This window comes from Ambystoma mexicanum, chromosome 1q, assembly GCF_040938575.1.
Source record: "Ambystoma mexicanum isolate Mex_15411 chromosome 1q, UKY_AmexF1_1, whole genome shotgun sequence".
Taxonomy (NCBI): domain Eukaryota; kingdom Metazoa; phylum Chordata; class Amphibia; order Caudata; family Ambystomatidae; genus Ambystoma; species Ambystoma mexicanum.
The window spans coordinates 46,151,773-46,172,969 of record NC_090922.1 but is presented as its reverse complement, the minus strand read 5'-3'; the positions used below and the strand labels follow the sequence as shown (position 1 = coordinate 46,172,969).

The 21,197-nt window shown below is 47.2% G+C and overlaps 1 pseudogene; it reads left to right on the top strand.

The window, feature by feature from the left end:
* The first annotated feature begins 715 nt into the window (after positions 1–715).
* LOC138524341 (heterogeneous nuclear ribonucleoprotein K pseudogene) lies at positions 716–2,429 on the top strand (annotated as a pseudogene).
* Positions 2,430–21,197: the final 18,768 nt, after the last annotated feature.

The following is a 21,197-nucleotide window of genomic DNA, read 5'->3' as shown; positions in this document are numbered from 1 at the left end:
GTGGAAATGTGAATTGTAAAGTGAAGTTTGTAAGAAACTAAGATATTTTCACAATAAAAAAAATAAACAAAAAAGTACAGTTGAGAGATAAGCATAATCCGAGCCTCCGTGTCTTGACATAAAATTCAAATCAGGCCACGGTATTCATGGCCTGCATATCATATTGTACATCTCTTGAATCGTTCCATTTCGCAGGATCCAAAGGCGCCAAGCCTACTAAGACCCCAGCCCAGCCTCCTCGAGAGCCTGAGGTATGCACACAAACAGGCCCGCCAGCTCGGAGAAGCATAACTTCATGTTCGGCTTCATAAATTACATACAATACAATGCAATATTTAAAACATAATGTAATAACTTCAATTTCTTTTCGTTAGTAAATATGAGATGAACTTCTACTTCTTCGAAAAGAAATACATATGTAATTATTATTGCAAGAAATAACATTTTGCAAATAGCTCGAATACATGTAATTATTATTGTAAGAAATAACATTTTGCAAATACCTCATTAAAAAGTACAGTTATGCAACAAACCGTATATTCTCTGTAATCTTGCCTGGTTTTGTCCATTCGTTTTTAAATGCAATGTATTTTCGAGAGGAAAAAAAGTACACTAAGGTGTTCCAAGATGTCTACTCTTACGCGTTCACGTGCCAACCGCTACGTCGAGATAGTAGCAGTCTTTCTTCCATTGCTCTCGCTGCAGTCTCGGTCTTTGTCTTTCCGTTCTGGTAGCGATTTCCTGTTCCTGTTTCGGTCCTTTCTAGCTGAGAGCGGTTGAGACGGAGGAGGCCGCGTGTATACGACCATTCAGCAAAATGGCGAGCGATTCCGAACGAGACGTTGAAAGAGATGTTGAATTGGACAGTAACACCGAGGCGAACGGCAAACGCCCCGCCGACGATACGGAGGAGGAGCAGGCGCTCAAAGACCAGACGCCCAAGAAAACGCGCTACTCTGGCGAGAAGGTAGAGCTACGCGTTATGCTTCAAGTGAAAAATGCCGGAGCAGTGATAGGAAAAGGCGGCAAAAACATCACGGCGCTACGATCGGACTACAAGGCCAGCATTTCAATCGCAGACAGCAGCGGCCCCGAGCGCATACTTATCATCAATGCGTACAAAGAAGCCATTGTAGAAATATTGAAAAAAATCCTCCCTACGTTCAAAGAGGCCCCGTTTAATCAGCAAAACCAACACTTTAAAGGGAGTGACCAGGACTGTGAACTGAGGGTGCTGATTCACCAGAGTTTGGCGGGCGGAATCATTGGCGTTAAGGGTGCGAAAATCAAGGAGCTGCGAGAGAAGACGCAGACCACCCTTACCGTATTCCGGGATTGCTGCCCTCAGTCGACGGATCGAGTTGTTTTAATTGGCGGAAAGCCCGAGAAAGTTATTGAATGCATCGAGCACATCCTCGACCTTATTTCGGAGACGCCAATAAAAGGCCGTGCGCAGCCGTATGATCCAAACTACTTCGATGACTCTTATGATTACGGTGGCTTCACCGTGATGTACGATGACCGCGGAGGGCGCCCCATGGGTTACCCAATGCAAGACAGAGGCGGCTATGATCGTGCTCCTCCAGCTCGAGGTGGGCGCTACGCGCAGCAGTCAAGAGGGGATTATGACGACCTGAGCCCTCGCCGAGGGCCACCTGTTGCCTCGAGACAGAGATGGTAGCAAAGCCCATTAATCTCCCTGAGTTTGCGGCTGAAGAGGGTGGCCTGGTGAATAACAAGCAACAGTCCAATGTGAACACGGGGAATGCTGTTTTTATTGTATTGACTAGCCCATCCTCGCAGCACATGTCCGACCCTAGTGGCTTCACCTTTATTGCAGAAGGTCAGATGAAAAAAGATGGCGTGAATTTTAGAGCTTCAACAAAAGTTTATAAGAATCTGAACAACGGACATTTACCACCATAGGCACTATCACCAAGTGCGTACTACACAGGACTTCCTGCACATCAGTGCCAAACAACATTCTGGAGATTTTTCTTAAGGGGTCTGACTAAATTGAAATGTGTACTGTGGTTTTAACACCACGACGCTTGCAGCTACAGCTCGGGCCGCTTGAGGAAGGGGACTGTACATTGAACATTACAAAGATTAGTTCCGTTTTATATTTGTGGTGATTTTACTTTAAAATGAAGCCCTGGTTTTTCTACTCGCAAACTTCCCTCAATTAGAGGGAAAAGAACGTGCTTGTCGTCACTACCGCTATTTGTTTTATGTGTATGCATGCATTCGTACACAAGGAAAGGTGTGTACTGTGCCAGGTGGTAGACTTAATGTGTATAGAGAACTTTCCTTGTCCTGTTTTAAAAAGTATGGGCGGAATTCCATTCTGAGCTTGCCATTCTCGTCATTGGGCATATGATTTTATATTTTCCTCTTAAGTATTACTATTAAAGATACCTTGTTAAATATCTTTGCGTCTATTTTACGATTCTAAGTTCTGTCTTGTCTATGTCCGTATAAACCCAATCCTGTTAATATCCTAACGGGAGTAGACTATTGACCACGATCTGTTGACTCTCTGTCTGCAGAGAGCAAAAATAGACTTATGTCCAGAGGACACTTGTAGTTCTATATACAGTGGGGCGCCTAGAAGGAACGTGATTAGTGGATGTATTGATTGTAGGAGATGGATCCTATTTATGGAACACCCAGCTAAAGGCACAAGTGGGGTTCAGTGTTAGGCGCGTTGAATCGGGGAACAATGGCACGAGAGTAATACACTTCGCGAATGTTTACAACATGTATTCCATCTGGGAGCAGAGTACACGCCATTGCGCGATAGGTGGTCATGAAGTTTTGAATCGTAGTTTGGGTGGCTGCAGGGTTAGCAATTAAGATCCCACACGAAGGAGCTAAACACAGCTCGGCGCTACCAATGGGGAAACTAGGAGCTAGTGCATGGCTTTCCGCAATTCTAACTTCCACGGGTGGGGGGAAGAGGAGTAAGGAACCTTGTATGCTAGATGGACACAGATCAAGACAGGGGTGCATCGGGGAGATTACGCAAGCTGAGCGCCTCAATTCGGGACTGAGATGTAAACTAACCAACCCCACTAACAATTTCCCCATCTGCGTACACCTCTCAAACTCCAAACCAAACGCAACGAAAACCTACAGCACAACAAACTGCACAAACTTCACTGCATTACAATAACAAAACAAAAACACATACTCGCACAACGTACACGACGACTACCCGCAAACGCCCCAGGTCCAGCCAACTGACCCACCAGGCTGAGGCCGCCAACAGCACATCACTGCTCTCTTGCACTTTTCCGGCTTCCTCCCACTAACTCAACCTCCCTTCCTCTTTCGGAGCGCCAGGGGACCGCTCCGGTGGTGATAGTGCGTGGTACAAATGTCCATTAACATTAAACTTCAAAAAATACAACGTTTTGTTCATTATACATGGCCACTTATTCCTTAACTGTTGTAAAGTTGTGTATTTCTAGCAATAGTCACATAGGTGTATTTGTCAGCATAACAAATCGTTATAAGTCAGAAAAGGTGCTAATGTGTAATTGCAATGTGCTTTTTGTATTTGCAATATGCGTTGCTTTCCTGCTTTGTGCCACACTATTACGACCCCGGCATAAAAAAACACAAAGGCCTATACATGCTCCTGAAGATCACCAGTTTTATGGCATTCTCTTGATGGTGGCATATAAAACTGTCCACGGGATCGCAAGCGGGGAATTCCCTGGGTTTATTCCCATGTATTTGTACATATTTATATTCTGTAGTGCGCATTTGTTAAATATCTTAACTGTCATTGTGTTCCGTATCTCCCGTCACTTTGTTTCAGGTTCACTGGAGGGCCTGGGCACCATACAAATAGCAGCGGTGCTATAAATGCCACCGACCTAACAATCTCAGTAAGAGAAGGGTCCTGGGTGAATAGACGGAATACGCCTAGGTACTTTACTAGGTTGATCTGTAAATGGGGAGACTGTTTTTTTAAGGACACGCGGGGATGAGGCTAGGGCGTACCTAGTACCTTGGGTTAATACCATAATAAATTATTTCCTTGCCGCGGAATGCTTGGAAATATGGGCACCACTTAAGCTATAAATGTCAGGCCCCGCTGCGAATCGCAGGTACCGCCACTTTCGTTTTTTTTGTGTGCGGTTCCTGTTAAATTGCTTGCAGTTTAATGTGTACGTTTTACTGACCTGCCCATCCGACTTAGGTATCCGCAAGGATTTTGGGCGGGTACGTTGATGGCCAGGCAGGTGACGCTGCCGCACGGCGCTTCGACCTAGCTTCTGCCTCTTCGAATTTGGATGCAGTCACCCATTTCTGAAGAAAATACTGCTTCTGCGCTTCCTCGGGTATTATTAGTTACAAACGTGACCAGATCTTAACTAGCTGTGGGTTCTGCAATTCAAGAAAGCAGTGTTACTGGACTACCCAGTACTCTTAAATACCGAGGGAAGAGCCCTAACACGCACTTGCTCTAATGCCACACTCGGCGAAAGGCAGCACGGAACATACTTTTTATTCAATTGTTTTGTATTGCAGCCTATTGCGCTACAAAGTGCATGGGGGGCAGCCATTACCCACATTTTCATGAGTGCAGGAAAATATTGTAGGGTCCTCTGGCCTACCTTTATTCTGGCCCTGTGTTTTAAAGCTCACAAACACACTGTTCTTATTTTACAAGCAGGATTCTAAATACCAAGATGCGGTACAAGGGGTCATTAGACATTTTGCACAGCATAAGTTAAAATATAATGCATGATAGAATGGGTCTGATCACGTCTTTGGTGTAGCTGACAACTGTAACGAAGAGCTGTTAAGGCTACTCTAATTGTCTTTCTACACAAATGTATGCGCGGGTTGCAGGCACAGATGTAAATGTTCCAGCTAGCGTCACCAGTAGCTACCCTGGTCAGTCCCGTCGCTCAGCTAACGTTCTCTTCTTGCTGCATGTACCAGAATAGTACTGCTGGTTGAAAGGTGAGGACTGGAACATTCTAGTTTGGCGGATACATTGTTGCGTACAGCCTCATAAGTTAGTCGCCACATGTATCCGTAAGAAAATGCTGAGGTTTTACACAGACTGCAGTTTTCGGGTGGGGTGGGGGCTTACGTTCTGCAGCAGGCGACGTACTTTGTCTTTTGCCGGTTCCGTGAAGGAAGTGGCTGGTTTCCCCCCACTTCTTATCCCATAGACCAGTGTGTTCTTCCGGGTGCAAGCTATAACAAGCAATATCTTGTTGGCTGCTGCAGCCTTCACCTGGCTGTTCCACTAGGTTACCAACACACAGTATACATACCAACTACCATATGGCAATTTCCCCATGAGGCCTAAAACGTAAGATCAGTACAACCAACTTGCATGCCACAACTTGGACCAATCCACCTTAACGCCACAAGGCTCCTGTTTGGACACGCATCCTGATATAGAACACCTAGAAAATGATCCATACATGGCTTCGGTTATGCATGCATAAACACAGCAAAGCTATCTTGCATTTCTCCCTCCCTCCCCACTAACCTCGCCCGCCCCGTACTTGGAGGCCAATGGCAACATAGCTTATTATAAATGCCCATAAGAAAGTACCCTGTTGAGCAGACACCCGTGCTACTTTTACAGGGATTAATGCTTTCTATCTAAAATAATTCATAGTCCAAAACCTGGAGAAAGACCTCGCACAGTGTTTAGGTTCAAAATAACATTAGTCATTTGAAGCCTTCATGTAAGCCCCCAGGGTCCCCTTCACCAGATCGGTTTTCAGAGTTCTACATGGAGACCACCCCACATTTCTACTTGGCCCAGCTGCCGGATTATGGATTGGTGAGTTTGCAGGGACGCTAATTTGTCCCCTTCTTGCTAGCTCCAGTTCTGAGCAGTTGTGTTGGGTCCTGTGAGAATTTATTACTTTGGTTTTCCCAGGTCATTCTTGTCTTCTGGAGGTGGCTGCTTATGCTGCACTGATAGCCCCCCACTGGCCTCTCCCCATTGCCCTCTTGTGAAGGAAACCGGTACTTACGCCTCCTTACCAGATGTCCCATGCACCCACTCACTAATTGGTTGGAATGCCTTTCGTCCAGGACATTCGTTACGGAAGAGGCTGGTCTCCAATGTTGAGGCATGGCCAGGCCTCCAGGAAGTCTATTGTGCCCTACACCCTCCATGGACATATTGGTGGGGTGGTATGTGTGACACGTGCAGTTCAATTGCTTCATTCTCCAGGATCCTGAGCTGCCATTTACTCAGCGGTCTGCATTGAGAGATGCCCATGCCAGAATGGCCATTCTGAAGTGCCTGAAAGATTGTGAATTTTTTTTTTTTTTTTCCCTCTCCTAAACTTGCATGAACACACAGACGGGCACACCAACTCCTCTCACTAGCTATGGTGCTCTGTCAGTTGCTCTACTGCTGACTTTCTGTTGGTTTTTTTTTTGGCTGTTGCCATTCCCCATTGGATTGCTTGCTCTTTTATTTCCGTTATCATTTTTGTTCTTTCGGGTTGCTACCTCTAGTTTAGTGTTTATCTTTGCCAGAACGTCAATGACCCTGCCATCATGTTTGTTACTGCATCACTTTGTTTCTTTATGGCTCAACATGTTAGTTCGTCTCTGTGGTCACCTGATTTCTGTGATTCTACCTCGCTCTTCTTTCTCTTTGCTCTTGCAGGCTGAGGAGCTAATAGAGGGCCACACATCTAACTTTCATATGAGATGCAAACTTTAACCCATCATTCTTTGGGTGTCTTCTAGAGGTTTCCTAATACACATTTTGTACACATTCCCAGACACAGAGTGCATGTCAGCTGCTGGTAATGTCAAGCTAACCAATTTCGAACCCTGGCTCTTTCTATTTCGAGTCCTCTTCCACTATGCACAGGTCTCCAGTATTTTGCTTCCCAGCTCTTCCATGTAACCAGCACCTAGCCCGGCAGGCTGCATCTTCCTAGAAATGGAGACGGTTGATACCTTTTTGGCACGGCGGGTTTGCTCCTCTCTTCAGTTCTGAAGTGTTGGGTGTGCCATGGTCTGCATCCTAGGAGTCTGAGCCCCCTTATCTACTCTTCTAGGCAACAGCTGGACAGGATCCACGTGCTTGTTGCAAAAGAGTTGAATAATACAGGATGTATGAGAATCACATTCAACCCACCAAGCACGGTATGAAGTAAGCAGAGAAGGGGGTAGGTGAGGATAAGCAAGTACACCATGTCATTATGTGCTATTGACGCAAAGCACTTAAACTGGTGTGCACACCATACACCGCTATTTCTGAACTGCATGCATCAATGCAATCCCAAAGCTATTTAACGTCTTGCTTTTGTCCCCACTAGCCAAAACGAACCCTTTGTCCCCCTCTTTCAGGTCACTTATAGCTCTTAACTTGTTCCTGCTTTTGCGTAATTTCAACACCTATTGCTTGTCTGCAAAATATCGTTCATGTTCTGTCTTGGTGCGATCTTAACCTAGTGAAGGGGAATGTTAATGAACTTTAAAGTCCAGGAAATGTTTGTTGGGTGTGCCGTCAACCTCAAGCATACACATGCCTCTCGTGGTGCACTCCCCGCTTTGACCCACATCTCTGAACTGATTGCAGTTACCCCCAACTTTTTCAGCGGGTGCTTCCCAAGTATGGATGAGCGTCACCACTAATATCGCCCTGGGGGAAACATTTTGTATTGTGAGCAAATAAATCAATTTCTTATGCAAAGCTCACTCTTTATTGAAACCCGCAAGCGCAAAACCCTGAGGTAGAGGTCCCGGGCCCGTAATATTGGCTGTGGACATGCAGGGAGGAAATGCCCCTCCCCCCCCCCCCCCCCCCCAACAAAAACAGATGGCTCATTTCCCCACGGTACCAGCACAGGCCGGGAGGTGGTGGGGCACGAACAAAGGAGGCAGCACACTGCAGGGCGCCAGGCAACAAAAAGAGCGCAAAGGAGAACCACCAACTAGACGGGTTGGGCCCCCTGGTTGCACAAATAAGTACCTGATGTGTCTTCCTGCCTTTGGGCAACGTTTTGCCTATACGAATGTAGGGTAGTATGCAGCTCCTACATAACTGTTGCCTCTGAGCACGGGGAGGCAACACATGGAGGAGTAAGAGCAGGGTAACACAACCCACCCTTCTCGCCTAAGTTGCAAGATAATGGCACTAAAAAGCAAAATTACTTGGACAAGACCTTTGGGGGTTGCAGTAGGTAAAAGATTAATGGAAACAATTGATTACACAGCTCGACGCTCCTACATCCGTCGTAAGCAATAAGAACGGCGGCCCTACGATGGAGCACGGCCCCTGCTCACCTGTCCAGGCTTATGGAAATTTCGACTATTCTGCAATTTAGATTTTTGGGCCAGTTTTACTTCACTGTAATTGTCTGAAACACTCACATGGCCTCGGCAAAATCGCACAAAAGTGGCAAAATAAAGATTTACTCAGCTCTGCTGGAAAAATGGAAGGGGGGGGGTTTGCCCTTTTTGCCTCACCAGCAGTAAATGTGTCCAGCACTAGTCCCAAGCACCCCACTGCTAATTGCTCTTGTTAAAGCGCACGTTTAATGTGTAAACTGCTTTTGATATAGGCTAGTCACCTGCGAGCCCAGTATGGAACGGCCATCGAATTAAATTTCCTCTCACTCTGTCTCTGAAACTGCCCCAGCCTCTACCTTCTTTTTGCTTCCTTTGTTGCCCGATAGCCATAGCGTCTCTTCGCTGGCCCAACCAGCCACAGGTCTACCGGTAAGTCACTAGTTGCCTGCGTGACCATGTTCTGGTCTTTCCTCTGTCTGTTACTCAGTTCACAATTGCCCTTCCTTGAATTCAGCTTCGCCCACCAGACTCAAGTCAGCTGCATTCTGGCTCCTACCTAACCTCCCTCAGCTGTTGTTTACCCCTTCACCTCACCCTGTCGCCACAGTGCTCCCCCTCTGCACCTCACACAACTTAACCTGTCCTACCGCAACCAACCATATCCTTTCCACGTATACCTGTATGTTCTGCCTCATCCCTTCACCGCTGACCTTTTCTTTCCAGCGCACATGGACGACTCTAATATCTTTGCCTCTCGGTGGCGCCATCTGCAGACCAGCTAGGGATTAGCAACCATCGGCATCATCCTGAATCACACACAATTCGACCACTCCATGCACACATTTGTATTTCCAGAAAAACAAACTATCGTTCCTGTTATGCACTTGCAAGACATGTGGAAAATGTGGCAGCCTAATATAGAAACGCACTTGCACTCTGTTTTGCACACATGCTAGTTTCACTGTCAGTGGGAGAAGCCTGACTCATAAAAGATTGCAATATAGTGAAGACACTGCCCTCTGAACATGCATCCCAATAACTATGCACCCTGTCGGGGAATAAGACCAAGAGATATTTTGCAAGGATAACAAAGTTTATATAATGTTATATATGCAAGCAAAGAACTCTGCTGCGCAAGAGCTCTCTGCCAAAATACATACTCTGCCATAAATAAATACTTACTAACCTCCCCACAATCACACTTGGGCCTAGCGTGTTCTCTCAATATTGCAGTGACCCCTGAAACCTTCCACTGACGATACCACCAACTAACCACCTACCTATGCCTATTGACTCCTATCGGACAAAAAGGTCCCCTTGCCTTCAACACTTAACCCTAGTCGGTTTTAAATTGCCTACCACTCTGTGATCTATGTATTATTCTGAACAATCAAAATTAACAAGGGGGGTCCTGGGAGTCCCTCTGCCAGACATTAGTCCTGGTTACGAGAGACTTACCCAGAGTCTTTAGCTCACTATCTTTCTCAGAGAAGAAATATCCCAAACATATCAGTCTTTGTTCTGCCCTGGGGCAGTCCAGCACCGAAATGCTAGGCAATTCTCCTCTGAACCAACAGAAACCCCAGACACGTGTTTCGGTCTGGTTGGACCTCATCAGTAGGGTGGATCTGTGCCTCTCTAAGAATAGTGAGCAAGAGGTTCTGAACAATCGCCACTATAGCATCAGACACAACCAAGCACTCATCGCAAACCAACCATACACATTACAATTGTACACACATATATAAATGTAATGTTTAATGGTTTTAGATCATCGTTTCCTTTCTTGGCGCCTGGCTCTGATGGAAAAAGGCGTGGGTGTAAAGGTCAGTAGGAGACATGGGAGTGGTATGTGGGAGTCGAGAATTGTTGTACACTGGTCAGAAGAACTGTATTGTATGTGCTGGCATACGTAAGCAGCCCCAGGGGAGACCTTCAGCTGTGTGTAGTCCGAGGCGCAAAGCAGGTGTTGGTACCCTGCTAGTCTTAACTACTACCAATGAAATTGGCTAGGAGATCAGGTGGGTCTTAGGGTGGTGGGTAGTTTGTGTGGGGAATTTAGTGTGGGCTGGTAGCAGGTGTTCAGCTGTTTGTGTGTGTGTGTAGGGGTAGGGGGGGGGGTTGAGTGGTCTTGTAGTGTCAGGTGGGAAGAATTGATGAGCCAATAGGGAAGTAATACCAGCATCCTGGACGGGGAATTTATCCGGCTTTTTCGTCTTCCAGCTGATACCTCTAGACTAACATTAAAATTGATAGAATACATATAAAATACATTTAATCTTTAAAGTGGTCGGTGCAATTTAACTATTTGAAATGGCCTAAAAGACAGTATAACTCTTGTAAAAATAAAAATTAGCCATCAGTGTTTCTCGCAATACATCTCTCCCTTAGCAACCATGCTCTGTAAATTATACATTGAAACTGCATACCTTATTAAGTCTTTAGTTGACTTAAAATGCAATAGCGCTTAGTTAACAGTACCAACATTCTGGATCCTCAGCAAAGGTTTAAGGTATGAAGGGCCGCAATTGGGTCATTGCTGTTTATGGTACTCTGAGTGTTAAAATGATGCCAATGGAATACTTTCAAACCAGAACCTTGCATAAAGTGAACACGCACATGATGATTGTACTGAAGCGAGACATTCCTCATAGCCATCATCCCTCTTGCAGGCTCCATAATCGCGATTAAGAGTGTGTGGTCACACATGCTGGTTTTATGGGTATGTTGTGTATGATCTTTTCACCTCGGCTTTTCTTCCATGGTTGATGTCTGCATGATTTTGCCATAAATGTAATAAGTCTAGTGCATTCAACTTACTACTTATGTGCCTACACCATGCGAAATCTAAATCTCCCTCTTGACCCAATAGATCTTGAATCGCTTCTGCTACTTTACGTGATTTGTTGATGCCCACAACTGCACCCAGTACTAATTTCAATCGGCCTAATTTCAATCTCGTCGACATGTTTTTATGAGGTTATTTCAACATGCAGTGAATTATTTGGGGGTACTTTTAGATCGTGTTGGAATAATAACAAAAAATGCTTTTTCCTTAATTTTTTACTTTGTTATTGCAGCAACCCCACAACTCAGACCCATACAATGCAGCTGCCTAGCCTGCAACTTATAAATCTCTATCATTCCAATTTACACAGTATGAATACGTATATGTAACTGATGCAAGATGTGCATTCTGGCTTAAAACTGTGTGAATACATATCCGTTGCACAATCAAGAGTTACATACTGACTTAAACGACGATATATGACTGCAGTTACAATGGCTAAGGCTATGTAAACATTAGTGTTTGTACTGTAGGTGGCGGAAGAGTCACCAGGGATACTTCGGGCTGAGAGGCAAGGGGACTGTTGTGAGAGGTCGGATCTGAATAGTAGAGTTTTTAGATTTTTCCTAAATGATCAGAAAGAAGTCGTTTCTTAGTTGTGTAGGGAGGACTTTCCATTATGTGGCTGCTATGACCGGAAAGCTTGAACCTCCCGCTTTCTGTCTTCTATATCTAGGTGTGATAAGCATGTTAGTGTAAGATGACCGGGTGGGTCTGTTAGATTGGGTTTTGCTGATCAGGTTGCTACGGTAAGCTGGCGCATTATTCGTGATGCATTGACGTGTGGGCATAAGAATTTTAAATTTGATCCTGTCATGGACTGGGAGCCAGTGGATATTTCACCTAATATTTGAGATGTGTTCGTTGTTAGGAATATTCAGAGCCACTCCAATAGCATTATTTTGTACCGTTTGTAATTTTTTGATGTTTCATATATTAGTTCCCACAAACAGAGAATTACAATAGTCAATCCTAGCGAGTATTGGGGTTCTGGCCAGCGTGATGGAATTATCTGTGGAGAGAAAAGGCCTGCTAGCTCTTATCAATGGATCCATTACCATGTAGATGAGTACATCTTGCAGTTGCCAAACTAGTGCGGTCTAACAACAAGTTTGATTTCCCTTCCTGTTCTTACCGTTGTTCTTTCATGCCCCAGGGCCATTATAAATCTATTAACATAACCTAACAGTTACTGGTGAACCTTAGACCCAGGTGGTCCCATCTTGTTACCCAATCTAACATTACACCAACTAGGTTGATAGCTAGTTTGCAAACTTCCCTCTGTTGGTTGTGAAAGATTCAACTGATTAATGTCTAGCTATTGCCTGCTCAGATCACTAAAAAGTGTATGTTTCTTAAGCCGAGAGGGGATTGTGGACACTAAAATGGCATCATCTGCAAACGTAAGGTGGGAGATTTTGTCTAAACCAGGGCTTGGTGCATAAGTGTTTTCCTGTGTAATTGTGTTGCTTATTTCATTTATATAGTTACAAAAGAGTGTAGGGCCAATACACAACCTTGCCTAACCCCCATCTCTACTTTAATTGTTTGCGTCAATTCTTCTTTCAGCCTCCAACATGTTGCTGCTTTATGGTCATTATTCAAGAGTTTAATCGTCCCAAGTAGATCATCTGGTATTGACAAGTCCTTTAGGGAATTTACCACAACTTGCCCCATGGCAACCCATCAAACACAGTTTTAAAATGAATAAAATCTGTGCATAAAGTAAGCCTCCAAGTTGGCACATATTTGGCCTCCTAATGCCAAATCAGGGACAAGAGAAATCGTCACCATTTTCAGAGAGCTGGAGACCCCTGCCACCACTCTCCTTCCCCCCCTCAAGGAGGAGGCATGGTGTAACACAATCCAATCTGCCATGCTGAACAAGCTGGACACCCTGAATCCAAAATCCTTGCCCACCCCCGGGCACTTGCCAACCTTCTAGCTGACAATCACAGTAGTTCGCCACCCGTAACCAATTCTAATCGTTCCCCCCCCTGTTCGACTTTAAAGACATGAATGAATCAAAAGTCATTGCACTCCTCCGATCTATTAAGCCATCCAATTGTAAATCAAGGACTTTGCCCCCTCCTTAGCCCCCATCATCATGGCATTTATTAACGCCACATTCCGGTCTGGCCATGTCCCTGTGGGATTAAAGGAAGCGTGGGTTCGTCCACTGCTTAAAAAACCTTCCCTAGGTCCATTGATCCCAGGAAACTACAGGCCAATTACCACCGTCCCTTTCTTATTTAAAATCCTGGACAAAGCAGCCTACCTGCAAGTACCGAAATTCCTAGAAGACAACCATCTCATCGGACTACGGCAGTCAGGGAACCGAAACAGCCCTCCTTGACCTTAAAAACCAGATGGATGACCTCAGAGACGCAGGCAAACCTGTGCCCCTTCTGCTCCTGGACCTCTCTGCTGCCTTTGATTCGATAGATCATAAGACCCTCTGCCATCATCTCTCCACTGCAACTAACTTCTCCTCCAGTCCCTGTAATTGGATAACCTTGTTCCTGCAGGATAGAGCAATGAAAGAGCTAATGCCCTTGTAATGTCGAAATTAGACTACTGTAACGCTCTCTACTCAGTTGCCAACAAAAATATCATCGACAAAATACAAAGAAAGCAAAATAATGCCCTAAGAGCAGCCCTGGATATCCCCATGAGAGAACACATCTCTGATGTTGGGAGAGAGGCTCACTGGCTAAAAATAGCTGACAGGATACTTCTAAAAACAGCCTCCCTTACCTCCAAATGCTTAAACAACTTGGCCCCACCCTACCTTGCTGAAAGGATAAATAGAAGATCGTCCACACGTTCAACTCAACCTGCCCACCCGACGGCTAGGGATAGAAACTGGACGACATGGGACGACGAGTCATCTCGCCTGCGGCGACGACAATTAAGGCAGCCAACGCCCTAGCGATTATGGCCCGCTACGACGGGGAGCTGTGGTACAAGATCGGTCCCCTGCTGGACTTCCTACCGGACAAGAGGGCGGAGGCCATGGAGATCCTGCAGGAAGGTGAGGTGGCATCGGACCACACCATGCCAGTGGCCACGGACATCGCTGACACCGGGTTCCGCCAGTTGGGCAACGGTGTTTGCCTTCGACGGCGGGGATGGCTCAAGGCAACAGATTTCTGCCAGGACGTGCAAACCAGAGTTTTGGACATGCCCTTTGACGGGAACAACCTGTTTGGAAAGACAGTGGATGAGTCACTTCAGGCCATCAAGACCGACACAGAGACGGCTCGGGCCATGGGAGTTTGTAGCAACGGCGGCCGCCCTTTTGGAACGCCGGAGGCAGACCGGGTGCCTCCAAGGGATCCGGCGGTGGCTCCTCGACATACCGCCACGCGGCCCGCTCCTCCTCGCAGGAGGCCTACAGAGGACGCAGCAAGTCAGGAGGATCTCGTCGTCGTTGCCAAGGAGGCCAAAGCGGCAAGGCCGCCGCCAAGCAGGACTGAACCGACCGCAGCGTCGGGCCACCACCTGAGCACCCCGGTGGGAGTCCGGCTGGCGAAGTTCGTCAGCGTGTGGGAGTCCATCTCCACCGACCGTTGGGTGCTGGATGCCCTGGTCCACGGGCACACTCTCGAATTTCTAAAGAAGTGCCCCTGCATTCCTCCTGTGGCCAGGAAGGAAACTCACGTCCCTCAACTGCTGTTAGAAGTAAGGGCGATGCTCAAGAATGGTGCCATCGAGCTCGTCCTGAAGAGGCTCCGGAGTATACTCAAGGTACTTCCTCGTCAGAAAGAAGACAGGCCGTTGGCGCCCCACCCTGGACCTGCGTCGGTTAAACAAATACATCAAGGCCCAAAAGTTCAGGATGGTCACCCTCCAGCACGTACTGGGACAGCTGGAGGAAGGCGACTTCCTCTCGTCGCTGGACTTGGAGGATGCTTACTTCCACATCCCCATTCTAAAAGGACACCGAAAGTTTCTCAGATTCGTAGTTCAAGGGCGGCACTACCAATTCAGAGGTTACTGAGGATAGTTTTGAACCCTCATACTTAGTACTTTCCCTTTTACGTCTCATGTGCAAAGTACTGCTAGTGTCATTTCTGTACACGTATTGTTTGCAATTACGGCGGTACTGGTGGGTGCTGGGGAGTAGGTTATAGCAGGTTTGTACATCAATGACTAAATTTTGGCTTCTGGAATATTAAGTAGGCATTTGCAAGATTTGCAGGTAATCTCTGCTTTGGAATCATTACATTCCCACCATGACCATTGCTTTCTAATGTATGCGGTATAGTGGCCTGCACTGGTTGTGTCGCCTGTGTGGTAGATTATGGCTACTGTTGTGAAGGTTTTCTTGCCAAGTGATACCTGCCCATGCGTGAATGCAGTTAGTTTGCAGTTGTTTTTGGTTCCATCTGCATTGTATCTTATGAGCATTACAATAACATATTGACTATGTGAGTGTATATGTAGCGTCAAACGATTATCAGAATTGCAGTTTTTCACCATGAGCAGAACCTGGAAGGAGAGGGGATCTGGCAGCTGGGATTGAGGTCAAGACCAAGAGCTTAAGCTAAGTGCATTTGTTTCTAATTCAGAAGTTATAATTTCCTGAACCTAGCCTTGTAAGGAACTTGTAGAGCGCAGTGAAACGCAGAGGAGTGTTTTTGTAAACTTAGAAGTCACTTAGTTCAGCAGATGAATCAGGCTCCAGAGAATTCCCATTGGGTAAGGATCGGATAGCGTTCACGACTTCCGCCAGTGTCAGTGGGCGGTTCAACTGTTCCCTCTGATCGTCCGTGCATCAATTCAGATACGCGTCTATCTCTGCCTGGGAAGCGCGAGTCTGGGAGGAATCGAACTGATCAGAGAACCTGAAGAATTGGTGTACTAACTCTGTCTTCAAATCGATCCACCCCTTGCTCATCCGCTATCGCCGAGATCCTGCCTCTGAGGCTGTCCATCTTAGTCACCCTTGCCAATGTCCTCCCTGGGGCCTGTTCCTCCCCATATTGACGTATCGCCACCTGGCCCCCAATATATTTGACCTCCCTGTGCCCTAATGTCTAGACATTTCTGCCGATGTTGCAGAATCCTTGCTTGTTCTTGATTTGTGGGGGTGGGAGCGGCCACTTGCATTGCCCCGATGCTGCTCTCTTTTTCGGCCAATTCCCTTCTGATTTGCCTTAGTATTCCCTTTCCCTGGATATATATTCCACTCTGATCATGCACTTGAAGCATTCCCACAGTGTCCCCGCAAATCTTACTGATCCCACAGTGATTTAGAAAAAGTTATCCATCGCTGTTATCAAGCCTTTCCGAAACACAGTGTCTGTGAGGACTTCACATTTGAAGCGCCAAGGAAGTCTCCCTTTCACCCGGCCCGACAGGTCAATGACCAGTAATACGGGATCGTGGTCTGACAGAGTGCAGGCAAGAATTCCCACCTCCCTCACTTGTTCCAACAGTGACTGTGACACCAGAAGGAAATCCAACTGTGACGCTGAGTTATGGGGCGCTGAGTGGCACGTATATTGCCACTTATTCTGGTTCTAACCCTCCAAACATCTTCGACCTCCCACATGAGAACCATGCTCTGTATCCTACTTGTTCCTCTTCCCCCTGTCCGGTGGCCATCTCCAGTTCGGTCATATGCAGGGTTCATGACCGCGTTGAAGTCACCAGCCCAAATTATCTCCCCCACAGGTAGCTTCCCCAGCTGCAGATCTATCCAATCCAATGTATCTACTGTGTCCTGGTTTGGGCCATAATAGTTGGCTAGTGTGTATAACTTCCCCTGGATAGTGCCCTGGACCACCAGGGCCCTACCCTCCCTCTCCTTGATGACATTGGTCTGTCGAAACCCAATGGAGCTGTGTATAAGGGTGCCAACGGCCCTTGCATATGAGGAGTATAATGAAAAATATCTATGGCAACCCCAGCATTTTCCAAATTTAGACTCCGCCTCTGATGTTAAATGGGTTTCTTGTAAAAAAGCAATCCCGACCTTATGCTGCTGCGGTGTCTGGTCAACGTTTCGAATCCAAAAGGATCGAATGCCATAGCGTTGAGTCAATAGGACCTAAAACAAAAGGGTCGAATTTTCTTTTATTTAAATATATATATATTTTTTGGGTTTCCGTAAAAAAAAATATATATATATAATAATAAAAAATAAACCACCCTTTTGTTTTCAGTCCTTTTGATTAGACCCTATTGTATTTCGATCCTTTTGATTCGATCCTTTGACCTATAACCTGACCTATAACCTGCTGCTGCTTATACAACAGAACCTTCCGTCATTTTAATGGACCGTTTAGCCCCCTGACGTTCCAAGTAACAAAACTAAGTGTTGCAATTGCCCCATGTGAAGACTGGAGTCACTCCCAGATTCTGAACTCTCAGGCCTGTTTACCACCACCACTGCCATTCGATCAACCTCTGTAGGGTCTGAACAATATATATGTATTGTAGTTCTCGTACCGGTCTTACTCCGGCCCTCCCACACCGATAACCCCAATTCATCAGTGACCTACAGGCCTCCCTCCTCCCAACATCCTGCCCCCTCCTGCTTCTCTCCAAGACCCCACCACTCGTCTTGTCCCTGATATACACCCCCCAACTCATCAGCTGTATCCCCTTCCCAATCACACAAATAACTTAAGCTTTTGCATGAGGGACAACCAGAGGTCCAGCCCTCCCTGTACACTTAAGTGGGTTTGTGGTTGCTCCCTGACGTTCTTGAGTTCAAACATCGTCAGATCCCAGTGTCATGCTAATCAAAGGATGTGTCTCCGGGTCCGTCCTCACCCGTTGTTCCCCCGCTGCCTAGGGTTTCTTAGCTGCAGTTCCAAGAAGGCATTGGCCTCCTCCGGGGTCTGAAAGAAGATTGCATGCCCCTCGCGTTCTACATGGCGTAACTAATGCCCCGTCACTGCTTTTTAATTTCCGTATATGTCCTCCTGGAGGCTTGTACCTTATCTGAAAGTCCAGGAAGAGCCTAATCGGATCTCCTTTGTATGTCACTGTCCCTTTTTCTCAGGCCTTGCGAAGGGCAGTATCCCTGTCCCGGTAATTTAACATGCAGACTGTAATCAGGTGTGGTGGCGGCCCTGGAACTGGTCTCCTTCCACTAGGTATTCGGTGTGCTCTCTCAACTATGTACATGGATGAAAAATCCTCTGGGCCCAGTGCCTCTCGCAGCAACTCCTCCACAAGAGGCTCCATGTTTCTCTGCTCCACCGACCCCGGGACGCCGATCTTTCTTAGATTGTTCCTTCGTGATCTTGATTCCAAATCGTCCTGTTTGTCGGAGAGCTCCTTCAAAGCTCGTTGCAACAGCACCATCTGCCTGGCTGTCGATGCAGAACCATCCTCCACAGTGGACACTCTCCCCTCTACTTCATCCAATCTTTCTCTGTGCCTGCCCAGACAGACCTGCATGTGGTCGACCTTGCAGGTGAGAGTGTACATTTTTCCATTGAGTGATTGTATGCTGGTTTGCAGATGATTAAACATCACCTTGATAGCTTGGAACGCTCCAGCCGGATCTTGGGGCTCTGCTTGGTTCCGTGTCTCTGGGGGGGGTCTTCCATTGATTTATTAGTTTTCGCCTGGGAGGGTATGTCGAAGAGCAGTTTAGATTGCTGCCTGTTCCCCTTGTTGGACTTGGACATTGCCACCACCCTTGAACCTACGGGAGCCCAGGGGGGTTGCAGCGTTGTTTTTATCTTATGATTTTAGGGTGCCCCCTTTTGTTCTGTTGAATGTTCTTCTGTTGAAGCTCATGCAGCTCCCTCCGGTGGTTGTCACAAGGCTTTGGGGGATTGCTTCTCCTCGTTCCCCCTCCGGGCACTTTAAATGCAACAGACGTAAGGGCCACCGCAGGTGACACTGTCTCGCTTGGGCAGGTGTCTGTATGGACGTCCTCTATCCGGCGCTGTCCCTCATTTGCACACTGCCCCCATTAGCTCCATAGTGTGTTGGGGCTGAACCCAGTAATATCGGGGTGATTCCCAAACTGGGTAATGGCTGTGCTAGCTTCAGGGTTTCCTGAATATAGACTGCCCGACCTCCCCCTCAAGTCCCACCGTTGCAAGTCTGGCTGCAGTGGTGCATAAGCAGCGTCCCACTCCTCCAGGTCCGTGGGATGTGCTCCTCACCTCCCGAGCTGTAGATATGATGTTTCGCCAATGGAGGGAAGAGTTTCCCAGCACCTCCTCTCAACTGGCAGTGTTGCTGGACAATGCAGCTGCTGGGTAAAGATCTGCCTCACTTTTTGTTCTCTCCTGGGTCAGGCTTCAGCACATGTTCGCGACTCCCATCCACTCGGGTATGGACCAGGGTTCATCGGTACACCTGTTGCCCAAGTGCTTCCTCCGGTGCAGCAGCTCCTCAAAGCATTAACACAAGGAGTTGTCCGTGATTGCTGTCTAGTGCCGGAAGGGTGCCCTCCTTCCCATCCACGCCTCTGCACGTATTCAGGTGCTCTCCATTGATCGTGCCTGGAGCTATCTTTGTCATCGGGTCTTTCCTCCATTGCGTCCGTCCCCCCCTACCCCCCGTGCGCCCGCTCCCAGTTTGGTCGCCAGGGAGGACTATCACTGTTCACTCTTACTGAGCACCACTGATGGCTTGACAGGGAGTGGCTCCCAATCTGGTCTTGTGAGTTTGCTCACCCGAATGACATGTGGGGCTGATGGGGGTTCTTCTCCCTCTGATGCTCCTCACCTTCAAAGCCGTTGAAGTCTTCCCTGCAGATGTCGGGTCCGGGTGTACCAAACGCCCCGGTACCCATGTCGAGTATGTGCACTATTGCTGTTGCCACGGGCGGCAATTGCTCCTTTCTGCCTCGCCTCTCTTTTTGCGGTTGTGCCAGCTAGCTGCTCATTGTTGATCTTGACTGCCTCCTCCGCTTCAGCTCTCGTGGTTCTGCTGGCTTATGTCGTCAATAGAGCCATCGGATGTGCACTAGTCTCTGCACATGCAGGCGTTCACTTTGACATTAATCCATCAACGCAGTACCTATTTGCTCCAGGGCCGGGGTTGTGCTGGGTTTTTGCATGCAGAGCTGTCTCCTCCTCTGTCAGCTCCCGGTGCTCGCTCCGCTGGAGCCTCTCTGTATTCTCAGAAGCCACACTTCCCCTGCAGCGATTCACCTCCAGAGTTCACGCTTCATGAGGGGTGGGTGTTCATTTAGACGACGCTGCCTCGAAGCATTGGTTTTGCATAAACCTCCAAATATTAACCAGATTTATGTTGGTGTATAGGAGCTCACGGCCCGTGGCCATCTTGGCCGGGCTCTCTAGCGCCCCCCAGGATATTGTACTCTTAAGTGCTTTCCAGACTGCCGCTCTGCAATTATTAAACGGCACTCCATCATGCGCTGTGTTCTGTGCTGTGACACTCAAGTATCCTGCTCTTGTCCAAATGTCATCAGCCCTTTCCCCAAGGATAGCTGCTAGAAGACCCCTAATGTCCCCTATAGCTAAGGTATTTCCTCCTGTCATTTTTTCCAATTCATAAACCCATTTCCCTGCCACTGCCGTTAAGCTGGGCAATTTGCATCTTAAATTGTCTTTATCCATCTGGGGCCACAGGATATACTGCGGTCTGGCCCCTCCTTTTTCTAACAAAGGGAATTGCAAAATTCAAAAATCACAATCGGCTCCCATCGTCTGCTGGTCCATAGTAGGGACAGTGGTTCCTGATCGCTTTCTTCCTGGCAATGACTTCAGTCTGCTCGGGTATGGTGGCAATTCCCCCCTCTCACTATGAGATCTCCTTTTAGGTCACTCTGGGTACATCCCTCAGGACCGCATGCACTAACACCTTCCTCCTCGCAGAAGAGTTTCCCTGTCTTCGTCTAACAAATCTTGTCCCCAACTAGTATGACTGTCATCTTTCTCGTCTCTGTTTAGAGTCAGTCTATCCGAAGACAACATTCTGTGCTCGTGACTAAACAAGCTTCCCTCTTTGCCTTGTGACTGGGCAATTTCAGATCGAGTGTCTTTTTCTCTATTTCTTGATTACATTTTTGACCTCATCTCCTGATAAGCCTTCTGGATTCTGT